General features: G+C 38.7%; 1 protein-coding gene across 1 annotated transcript in view; it reads right to left on the minus strand.

Annotated features, from left to right (window-relative positions):
- Window positions 1–12451, minus strand: part of Lcorl (ligand dependent nuclear receptor corepressor like) — a 199435-nt gene that overhangs the window by 10209 nt on the left and 176775 nt on the right. The window lies entirely within an intron of this gene.

Below are 12451 nucleotides of genomic sequence, written 5' to 3' on the forward strand. Positions count from 1 at the left end.
AACCAAACTTGCTTTAAGGCCTGACCCAAATTTCACAACATCTTGATCACGTTCTTGGTATGTAGTAAAACATTGCACTTGACTGTAAACTCCTCTGGGTTCTCCACTATTGTATCTGATAGATACCTAGATTTGAATGAAAGGAGGTTAACATTTTTGTACCTCCGGGAATAACACAGCTGCTCATCGAAAATTCAATAAATACAAATCATGAGACATCTGGAATAATGCAATCCTTCAGAATCACTGAAACTTGGAAATCCAAAGGGTAACAAGTCCACCCTATGTTTAATGCACATGTAACCCTAGTCTTAAGTTTTAGGCTTATAAACTATTCAGTAGCTTGCTCATTTGATATTAACTTTGGCTAGTTGAACTGGACTACATTCTTTTTTTTTTTTCCCTTGGGTACTGGGATCAAACTCGGGACCTTGCACTCGCAAGGCAGGCGGTGGAACCACTGAGCTAAATCCCTGGCCCTGGACTACTTTCTTAATCTTTCCCAACTGCTTGTGTATGAATCCTCCAATCAGAAATGAGCATAATGGCAGACTTCTGGGAAGATGGCAGAGTGGTGATTAGCAGAGAAAGAGACTCTGAGATTTAATGTCCAGACCTTGGAATATAGCTGTGCGAGGAGAAGGGAAGCAGTTCCCTGGGACCCAGGAAGGATCTCAGGCAAGAATTGAAGTATACAGGGAGAGTGAAGAGAGAGACTTTAACGAAGAGGAGGGAGGTACAAAGCGCACTCTCCCATAGCCCAGACTCTCCATGAGGGAATGGCAGGCTGAACCTGCAGATGCACACTGACTACTGACAACCCCAGAGGCCTGCTTGGAGAGATGCACCAGTGGAACAAAGCAGTGGATGAACCAGACTGTAGCAGCTCGTGAGTTATCCAGGTTCAGACCTCATCCAGGAGAGGGTGATTGGCTGATAGCCATCTTGGAGAGGGGCCAGCTGAGCTCTGAACTCAGAACAGCTGCAGGTGGACTCCATCTAGTGGCTCCCAGTGCCTCCGTGTGGGTGCTGAGTTCAAGTTAGCAGGAGGTCAGGGAGCAGAGTTCAAGCTGGCAGGAGACATATAGACTGTTGTAGACTCAAGGAATCCTGTTCCAGCTGGCGGGATTATCCATTAACTCACCGTGAAGCTATAGCTAGCTTGCTGGGATTAATCAATTTGTCTCTGGTCTCTGTTTACCCACATTGCCTAACAGTGACAGTAGAGACACACCTTGAATTGAATGTTTTGGGGTTATAATCTTTTTTATTTTCTTTTTTTTCCTTTTTCTTTCTTTCCCTAAAGGAAAACAACCTCTAACCCAGACTGATGTACCCTACAAAACTATCCTTCAAAATTGAAGGAGAAATAAGATACTTCTGTGACAAAGAACACCTGAAGAAATTCATGAACTCCAAGTCAGCACTCCAAAGTGTTCTGAGGATATTCTAGAAAGAGACAAGGATTACAACTCCATGAACCCTAAGAGAATGAATCCACCAGGCAAGGCAAGAAATGAAACATGGAAAGAAGGAAGCCAACAGCAGGAAAATAACATGACACTGATAAGACAATACATATCAGTTATAGCCATCACTGTTAATGGTCTCAATTCACCAATCAAAAGAAACAGGTTGGGAGAATGGATCAAGAAGCAAGATCTGGGGCTGGGATTTAGCTCAGTGGCACCATGCTTGCCTCACAAGCACAAGGTCCTGAGTTCAGTCCCTGGTACTGAAAAAAAAAGAAGATCCAACAATATGCTGCATCCAAGAAACATTTAATTCAAAAACAAATTCATAGACTGAAAGTCAAGGGATGAAAAACAATATTCCATGTGACAGGGTCTTGGAAAAAAGCAGGGGGAGCCATTCTATTTGCAGACAAAGTGGATTTCAAGCCAGGATTGATTAAGAGAGACAGAAGGTCACTACATCCTGGTAAAGGGAACAATCTAAGAAGAAGAGATAACAATCATATATGCACCAAACCACTGGAAATCAGCATGGAGATACCGCAAAGAACTGGGACTGGAGGTCCCATTTGACCCAGCTGTTCCCCTGCTGGGTATCTACCTGAAAGAATTAGAAGCCATGGTGACGTATGTGCACCCATGTTCATAGCAGCACAATTTGTGATAGCTGAAGCTTGGAGGCAGCCCAGGTGCCCATCGACTGGAGACTAGATAGAGAAAATGTAGTTTTTAATTTATTTTTATTTATTTATTTTTTTGGTACTGGGGATCAAACTCGGGTTGTGCTTGCGCAGCAGGGAGCGAAACCACTGAGCTAAATCCCTGGCCCTGAAAATGTGGTTTTTTAATAAAATGGAGTACTACTCAGCCATAAAAAAGAGAAATTGGAGACATTTATAGCGAGATGGATGCACATTGAGGCGATACTCTTGAGTGAAATAGATAGGACACACATGTATAAATACCGAATAGTTTCTCTAGTGTGAGAAACTGAAAGTGTAAATGGGGCCTGGAAGGTATAGTGGATAATATGAAGTGGGAAGAGAGGGGGTGGGGGAGAGGGGGAAGTCGGAGGGGTGGGGAAGGGAAGGAAGGGAATGGAATTAATATGAGAAAATGGAAAAAATGGTAACAAGGACTTTGTAGATGGGGAAGGATGGAGGGGTTGAAGGGAGGGCAGGGCAAGGGTGAAAAATAAGAACCAAGAGATTATGTAAAGGTGCAAATTTCCAATGACGGATGTCAATATACTGTATACCTAAAATGTACCAATGATTAGAATGAGTAATTGATAATGTGAGGTAGTAAGAAAAGGTCCAAAGGGGTAGGGGTAGTGGGAGGGGCAGGGGAAAGGAAAGAAGGGAAGGGAAAAATTGTGGGAAATGGAAAAAATGGAAATAAAGTCTGTGGATGGGCAGGGGTGGGTGGGTGGGGTGACGGGGCTGGGAGTGTGTGTGGGGGGAATGGGAACCAGGATGCATCATGTGGGGGTGCAGGTTCCCAATGAGAAATGTAAATGTGTTATATACCTAAAATGTACCAATAAAAGAATTTAAAAGAACCAAAAACAATCATATATGCACCAAATAGCAGTGTACCCAACTATACAAAACAAATATTAATGGATATGAAAAATCATATAGGCACTAACACAGTTGTAATGGGGGACCTAAATACCCCACTCACAAATAGATCAACTAGACAAAAAAATAAATGAAATCTGAGAAATGAACCAAACTTTTAAACAAATGGATGTAGTAGATATGTCTACTTAGTAGATATGTCCACCCCACAACATCAGAATACACATTATTTTCAGCTGCATGTGGGACTTTCTGCAAAATAGACCGTATAGTAGTTCACAGAACATGCTTAAGTAAATGCAAAGAAATTGAAATAATCCCATGCATACTATCAGACCATAGTACAGTGACATTGGAAATCAATGGGAAAAGAAACCACAAGAACTCCATAAACACATGGAAATTAACACCCTCCCAAACAACCAATGGGTCACAGATGAAATTAAAGAAGAAATCAGACAATTACTACACTTAAATGATAATGAAATACAACATACCAGAACTTATGGGATGCAATGAAAGCAGTCCTAGGAGGGAAATTTATGGCAGTGAATTCCCATATCAGGAAAACAGAGTGGTCTCAAATAAATAATGTAATGTTGAACTTCAAGCTTATAGAAAAAGAAGAGCAAGTCAAGCCCAAAGCTCATACAAGGGAGGAAATTATAAAAATCAGAGCAGAAATTAGTGCAATGGAGACTAAGGAGACGATGCAAAGAGTCAATGAATCGAAGAGTTGGTTCTTTGAAAGATTAAATAAAATTGACAAACCCTTAGCCAACCTTATCAAAAAAAAAAAAAAAAAAGAAGGGAAAGAAAAGACTCAAATCCATGCAATTAGGAAAGAAAAGGGTGAAATCACAACATCCTGCAGAGATCCAGAAGATCATCAGTACCTACTTTGAGAACCTGTATTCTCATGAGATGGAAAATACAGAAGAAATGGACAGATGCCTAAATACATACGAATTACCAAAATTGAATCAAGAAGGGAGAGAAATTCTAAATCAATATAACCCAATTAAATTGAATATGTAATTAAAATACTATCAACAAAGAAAAGCTCTGACCTTGATGGATTCACTGCTGAATTCTACAAGAAATTCAGAGAAGACCTAATGCTGCTACTCCTCAAACTAATGAAACTGAAAGGGAAGCAATACTCCCAGTTTCATTCCTGGAAGCAAGCATTACCTTGATTCCAAAACCTGAGAAGGATCCAACCAAAAAGAATTATAGGCCAGTCTCCCTAACAAGCACAGATGCAAAAATCCTCAATAACATACTGGCAAACAGAATGCAGCAAATCATCAAGAAGGTTATACACCATGACCAAGTTGGATTCATCCTAAGGATGCAGGGATGGTTCAACATATGGAAATCAATAAATAATAATACACTATGTTAACAGAGCCAAGGACAAAAACTTATGATCCTCTCCATAGATGCAGAAAAAGCATTTAACAAGGTCCAACATCCATTCATGATAAAAACCCTACAGAAAATTGGGATAGATGGTCTTTATCTCAATCTGACAAAAACTTTCTATGACAAGCCAACAGCCAACATTATACTAAATGGACAAAAACTGAAAGCTTTCACTCTAAAATCAGGAATAAGACAAGGATGTTCATTGTCATCACTCTTGTTCAGTACAGTTCTGGAAACACTAGCCAAAGCAATTAGATAAGAGAAAGAAAAATAAGGATAGAAAAGGAAGAAGTTAAATCATCATTATTTGCAGATGATATGATACTCTACATAGAAGACCCCAAAAACTCCACCGAGACTCTTAGATTTGATAACCAAATTCAGTGGCATAGCTGGATACAAGTCAACACTCAAAATTCAATATCCTTCCTGTACACAAATAATAGATACATGGAGATAGAAATTAGAGAAACAATCCCTTTCACAATAGCATCCAAAAAAATGAAATACCTAGGAATCAATCTAATGAAGGAAGTAAAAGACCTCTACATTGAAAACTATAGTACTCTGCAAAAGGAGATTGAAGAGGATATCAGAAAAAGGAAAGATATCCCTTGTTCTTGGATAGAAAGAACCAATATAGTGAAAATGTCCATACTTCCAAAGTTGTTACACAGATTCAATGCAATCCCAGTCAAAATCCCAGCAGTGTATCTCACAGAATTAGGAAAAACAATCTTAAATTTCATTTGGGTGGCTGGGGATTTAGCTCAGTGGTTCTGCTGCCTGTCTCGAAAGTGCAAGGTCTGGAGTTCGATCCCCAGTACCAAAAAAAAAAAAAAGAAAAGTCATTTGGAACTATAAGAGACCCAGAATAACAAAGGCAACAATTCTGGGCAACAAATGCAAAGTAGGGGGGTATCACAATTCCTGACTTTAAGTAACACTACAAAGCTACAGTGATAAAAACAGCATGGTACTGGCAAAAGAACAGACCTAAAGTTCAATGGAACAGACTAGAGGATCCAGAAACAACTCCAGATATACTCAACTACCTTATCTTTGACAAAGGAGCCAAACACCTTCACTGGAGGAAAGATAGCCTCTTTAATAAACGGTGCTGGAAAAACTGGCTTTCCACATGCTGAAGATTGAAACTAGAGCCATATCTTTTACCATGCATTAACCTAAAATCAAAATGGATCAAAGACCTAAACATTAAAACAGGAACACTAAATCTGCTGGAAGAGAAAATAGGTAAAATGCTTGAGGACATAGGAGTAGGCAAAGACTTCATGAACAAAACTCACACTGAACGGGAAATACTACAATCAACAACTTGGTGCAAGGTCCCGAGTTCGATCCCTAGCACCAAAAAAACAACTGGGACCTCATCTTATTAAAAACCTTTTGCACAGCAAGAGTAACCACCAACAGAGTAAAAGATAACCCACAGAGAAAAATTTTTTTGCTAGCTATTCAAATAAAGGACTATTATCTAGAATATATAAAGAACTAAAAAAAACCAGACTGCCCAAATTTAAAGACCCAATGCAAAAACGGGTATCTGAAATGAAAAGACATTTCTAAGATGAATTAAAAATAGCAAATATATGAAAAAATGTTCAACATCACTGGTCATTGGAGAGATGCAGGGCCAAGGAATTAGCTCAGTGGTGCCGCCTGCCTTGCAAGCGCAAGGTCCTGAGTTTGATCCCCGGTACAAAAAAAAAAAAAAAAAAGAGATGCAGGTGAAAACAACACTGAGATTCCATTTCACTCCAGAAAGAATGGCTATTATCAAGAAACCAAGTAGTAACAAATGGAGGGGCTGTGAGGCAAAAGGAACCCTTCTCCACTGTTGGTGGGAGTGTAGACTGGTGCAACCACTGTGGAAATCAGTGTGGAGATTCCTCAAAAAACTAAAATTAGGGGTTCCATTCAACCCAGCTATACCTCTTCTTGGTATCTTCCCCCCAAAATTAAAAGCATCGTACTACAGCGATACATACCCATCCATGTTTATAGCAGCACAGTTTATAATAGCTAAATCTTGAAAACAGCCCAAATGTCCATCAGCTGATGAGAGGATAAAGAAGATGTGGTTTATTTTTAATTTTTTTTTTTTGTAACAGGAATTGAACTCAGGACCTTGCGCTTGTGAGACAGGCGGTGGAACCACTAAGCTAAATCCCCGGCCCAATGTGTTTTTTTATACAATGGAGTACTACTGCCCCATAAAGAAGGATGAGCTTCAGACATTTATAGTTAAATGGATGGACCTTGAGACTATTACATTCTTAAATACACATATTTAAATACCACTCTGTTTCTCTTCTGTGAGAAACTGAAAGTGGAAATAAGGACTGAAATGTACAATGGATGTTGGGAAATGGGAAGAAAGTGTTCAAATGGAAAAGGGAACAAGGGAGGAGGGAGGGAGAAAGGAAGGGACAAGAAAAAAGGGAAAATAGAAGGAAAAAATGGAAATAAAGCTTCTGTACATAGGGAGGCAAGGGGGCTTGAGGGGGTAAATGAGATAAAATAAAATAAAATTTATTTTAAAAAATTAAATTTACTCTGCTCTGAAAAAAAAAAATGAGGGTACTGTGGTCCCTAGTATGTAAGTGATTGGACAGAGCTGGGCAATAGCAATGTCCAGACTCAAGTAACATTGTGATTACTCCTTGCAGCATCAGTCATCTGAGCCCTCTGACATCCTACAAGCCAGTCCTCTTACACCATGTGCACTCCAGCATCTTTCTCACTGGTTTCTCCTCAACGGCCCTAGTTGCACTGAATGACATGGTTTCAATTTGTATAACCAGATACTAGGCAAAATGACAAAATGACTTATTCCTCATCAAAGTAGTTAAAACAGAGATGTGAGATTACTAGGAACATACTCAGAATAAATTATGTCAATATGTGATAAGTCAAAGAGATTTAAAATATTTTCACATCTGAAATGTTGATTTTTGGAAAATTTTACTTTGCTTATTGTTAAACTGAGGATTCAGGGTACTAAAGTTTTTGTTTTTCAAGAAAGCAAAAACTCAAAGTAGCATTTTCCTTGGAAAATGGAAAGACTGTTAGTCTGCATATTTATTTTTGAGGAAAAAGCATGCTTTTTTCAAGAAATCATAGCAAGCCTTAAATACATAATAATCAAGATAGGTTGCCAGTTAAGCATGTCAAGTAATAAACTAAAAAAGAACATAGAACAACAAAATACTTTCTTCTAAAAATAATAATTAACTACATTTTTCCTTTCAATATTTTTGTTTGTTTTTTTGTTTTTGGTACTGGGGATCAAACTCAGAACCTTGCACTTGCGAGGCAGGCGGTGGAACCACTGAACTAAATCCCCGGCCCTTCCTTTCAATATTTAAGGCAGTTCTTTTAAAAAGTTAATTTTCCAGAATGGTGCTACTACTAGCTCCAATGGAGCACAGACCTCAGGGATGCACAAAACTGCACACACGTATGGGAAGAGAATATCAGTTTTGAAAGGACTAAATGTTACTGTACAGACTAACATATTTAGCTCATATACACTTACACTAATAAGCTGGGGTATTATGGATCTATATAATATTTAAGAACAGAAGAATAATAGCTATTTTATGAAGTACTGGAATCAAAGGTATTAGAACATTAGGGCTGGAAGAGCTCTTTCTAGGCCTTTTGATTAAGAGAGGGAAACTAAGGTACAGAACACTAAACCACTCTTCTTCAGGGTATCCTAAATCCAGATGTATGTAGGCTAAAATAAAAATGTGGTTCTCTGATTAGTACTTACCTAGACCTCTTTTCAATACCAAAGCCAATGAAATTATTTAATAAACAATACTCATTAGAAAGTATCTTTGGGCTACAAAGATGAGGGAGGTCTAGTCCATGCTTTCAAAGTCTGAATCTAGAGGAAATATCACAGTCAGTACAAATGTTACACAGGGCAAAGAGGTCTACTGCTGCTCTTCATCCTCTTCAGATTCTCTCTTCTCATTGACGTATGTACACATACTGTACACATTTCAACTATCTCCTTCCCTAACACAGTTCTGTATACATGTCCTATATGTATAGCTGTACAATGAATACTTGATTCTTTTTAACAGTGATAGAAAATTCTACTCTGGTTATATTACAGTGTCTCATTAGTCTCAATGAATAGATCAGCTATTTTAATCTTTTCCTTAAAAAGCAATGATAAAGCTGGGTGCGGGGGCGCATGCCTCTAATCCCAGCACTCAAGAGGCTGAGGCAGGAGGATCGCCTCAAGTTCGAGGCCAGCTTGAGCTACATAGTGAGTTCAAGGCCAACCTGGCCTACAAAGTGAGACTCTGTCTCAAAAAAAGAAGAAACAATGGGAGAAAAAAAGCAGTGATATACAGAATGTTTAATGATGTGTCAGTATAACTATAAAGTTGATGTCTAGGAGTATGACAGCTGGGTCAAAATGTGCTTTAAAATTTTTGACAGGGGATACACTCCAGAATGCAATGTTTTCCTAAAACCTTTATATACTTATGATAAACTTTAATTTCTAATTTAGGCTCAGGAAGAGATTAACAATAACACAGTAACACAGAAATAACTAATGCTGGGACAGTTGACGTCTCCTAAGTGACTAATGGATGGTAGCATACAGTGTGTGCCAGATTCAGCTCCTGGGCATGATGGGAAGGTGTGAGATTTCACCCCTCCTCAGAACAACATGCAGTTTAAAACTCAGATTGTTTGTTTCTGAGATACTCCATGTAATATTTGGGCCATGGTTGACTCTGGGTAACTGAAACTGGAAAGCAAAACCACGGATGGAGGGTAGCTACTGTAATACCAAAAAGGTACCATTTTACACTGACCAGTGAGGTGTGAAAATGCTCTTTCATCACACTCTAACCAAAAATGGATAATAAAAATGGCAGATTGTTGAAAATCTGCAAGGTTAAAAAAGTGGCTGCCATTGTTTTAATCTGCATTTCTCTTAGCATGGTTAAGCATACTTCCATTTTTAGTAGTCATTCCTTTCTTTTTTGGTGGCGATACTGAGGATTGAAGCCAGGGCCTTGTGCATGGTAGGGAAGCACTCTGCCACTGAACTACATCCCCAGACTTCTATTTATTTATTCATTCATTCATTTTCCTTTTGAGACAGGGCCTCACTAGGCTGGCATCGAACTTGTGATCTTCCTGCCTCAGCCTCCTGAGTAGCTGGGATAACAGGCATGCACCACTGCACCTGGCTTTTTCTGTGTTTTTTGCCAGTTGGGATGATGATCTTTTCCTTGTTGCTATGTAGTTAGAAAAGTTAATCTTTTGTTCTATGTTTTACAACCCCACTTCCTCCTACCTAGACCAATTTGTTAGTACATAGTTTATATCTGCTTATGGTAATTTTATAATGCATCCATCCTAAATTCTACGCCATCAGATTTTTCATGGTTTTATATTTTATATCATGATTAGAAAGCAAATATACCACATTTAAGTCATGTGAGAAAGAGGAACTCTCTATATCCTGGATTGAGATGAATGGTTGCAATAGGGCTGACAAACATAGAGTGGTACCTGAGAGAAAAGAGAGAATGAATGTAGAGCTGACTTCAAGTTTTCATGACATTAACCTCTGACCTTGGACAGATAACCTTAATATCCTTCAGTCTCATCTCCTTCACTTGTAAGAAAAACATTAATGACAGCTTCCTTGCTTACCTTATAGAGTTGTCATGATATAAGGAAAGCCAATTAATATGCTTTAATAAGGAATGATACACAAATGCAAGGGTTATTTCACCTTGCACAGTTTGGTGAATGGAGGAAGATGTGGGAGGGCACGTACATAAATCAGGCTTCTCCTATTTATATAAACTAGGTACCTAAATGGTAGGCATTATGGTTTGGGTCTAGATGTCCCCTCGAAGCCTCACGTGGTGGATGCGGTGGTTAAATCTAGAGTGTGTGATGCTGGGTTAAATGTGATTCAGGGTGTGTGATTACTAAACCAGTACACTGATTGTTGGGATTGCCCTAATCCCGACAGACTGAATAAGATAAAAGGGCAGAAAGATGTTAAATTCTAGTTGCTTTGCTACTATCTGCCATGAACTGTTGTCCCTCTGCCACCCTGCCTTGGAGCCAGCTGATTTTGGACTGAAACCTCTACAACTGTAAGCCAAATAAACCTTTCCCCCTTTAACTTTGTGTCTGGTATTTTGTCTCAGCAATGAGAGAAAAATAACTAACACAGTAGGTGAGGGTTGGTAAGGGCAAAAGGAATCTGAAATGGTTATCCAGATGTCTAGGGCTATTTTCAGTACTTCAGGAATCTCATGGATCCTAACACAGAAGCCGTCTCTAGCACCTGAATGGAAACTTGTAGAGTATGTACATTTGTAATGGGTAAAAGATGGAAACTATTTGAAGGTCACATTAGTCCAATTATCATTTGTGATTTGGATTATTGCTAATTCCAATTTTAATAAATGAAAATTTAATGTATCTAGATCTAATAATTTAATAATTTACTTATCATTGAAGATATGTGATGGTTCATTTCTGTCATCATAGACAGTAAACTTCAGTGTTAGCTAATTTGCAAGGAAATAAGTTTTGGTGTGATCCACACAGGTCTGAAAATATCACTGACAAAATAACTGCTACATGTTAGGAACTGTACTAAAAGCCCTTTTAAAGAAAAATATCACCTCATTCAAGCACCTAAGCACCACCTATTGAACATGAAACTAAAATAACTCACCCAATCACACAACTAATAAATGGAAGTCTTTAGGGCCTATGATGTATTACCTGACACTGTACCCTATCTCTTGGGTTGTAATCCTGTCATGATTCTCTCATGCTAAGAACATATGAGATGTGGACAAGCAAGTGGTTTACAGGAGTAAGACAGAAATCCTAAAGGCTACAACCATAACCTCAACCAGGAGAGCCATATATTTAGTACATGTAGTTTTTTCATACCAATAGCTGCAACGGGGTTGCTACTCCAATTTTCAAGGAAAAAAAAATGGTATGGCATTGACTAACATGTTTTGGGGAACTACCATAGAGTATTCATCAGGTCAAGAGGTTTCAGGGTACATGGGTCCATCTTTTCAAAGGGAGAAACAAGTCATCATATTACATGCACAGATGAATTGGATTTGGGTTTAGGATTTGCATATTGAGTAGTTACTGTAAGATATCTGACACCATTACATTTAAACTCATCTAACTGAATCACCACACTAAATGGTGATTTACTTCTTTCTGGAAGAGGTGTCTTCTAAATGTTGATACTGTGGAAATTTATTGAAGAACTGTTATAGCTTAGCTCTATTCTGAGGTCTGCTGTCCACAAATCTATCCAAATTCAGTAAGGTTGTTAAACACACGAAGCTGGATGAGAGAACTTCCATAAAGTGGACAGGTGAATTCCCAGTAAGAAGTTATAAAAAATGGTCACTGGTCTGCTGGACTATGGCTTTGATGGGCCCAGGAGGCTTAAGAGTCCCTTGCCACTAATGAGCTTTCAGTTCTATGAGGAGACAGTGTGTACTTATCAGGTCTATGTGAGGATTATGAGCAAGGTTCATCCATCTTTCCCTCAAACCTAACCAAGAACAAACAGATTAGGAGGACAAAAAGGGTGTGCTGGTGTCTTCAGTGTGGTAAAGAAACAGGGTCAGTAGGTATTCATTAACTACACAAATAACTATGCAATAAATGTAAAAGGAGTAACTAGGCACCAAGGGACTGCAGAGAAAGGAAAGATCAATGCTTTCAGACTGGGGAGGCCAGAGGAAGAAATAATTGAAACGGGTATTTAGGATGAGGATTTTAGTAAACTGGGGCTGAGGGTTTGTAGAGCTTGAGTTTTGATTCTGAATCAAAACATTCCTTAATATTTCTAGGAAATAACTTAACTGGAAAGCAAAGACAATGGAACCTTCCACT

This window comes from Heterocephalus glaber, unplaced genomic scaffold (genome assembly GCF_053883595.1).
Source record: "Heterocephalus glaber isolate CG9 unplaced genomic scaffold, H.glaber_assembly_v1.0 deba00001509, whole genome shotgun sequence".
Classification (NCBI taxonomy): domain Eukaryota; kingdom Metazoa; phylum Chordata; class Mammalia; order Rodentia; family Bathyergidae; genus Heterocephalus; species Heterocephalus glaber.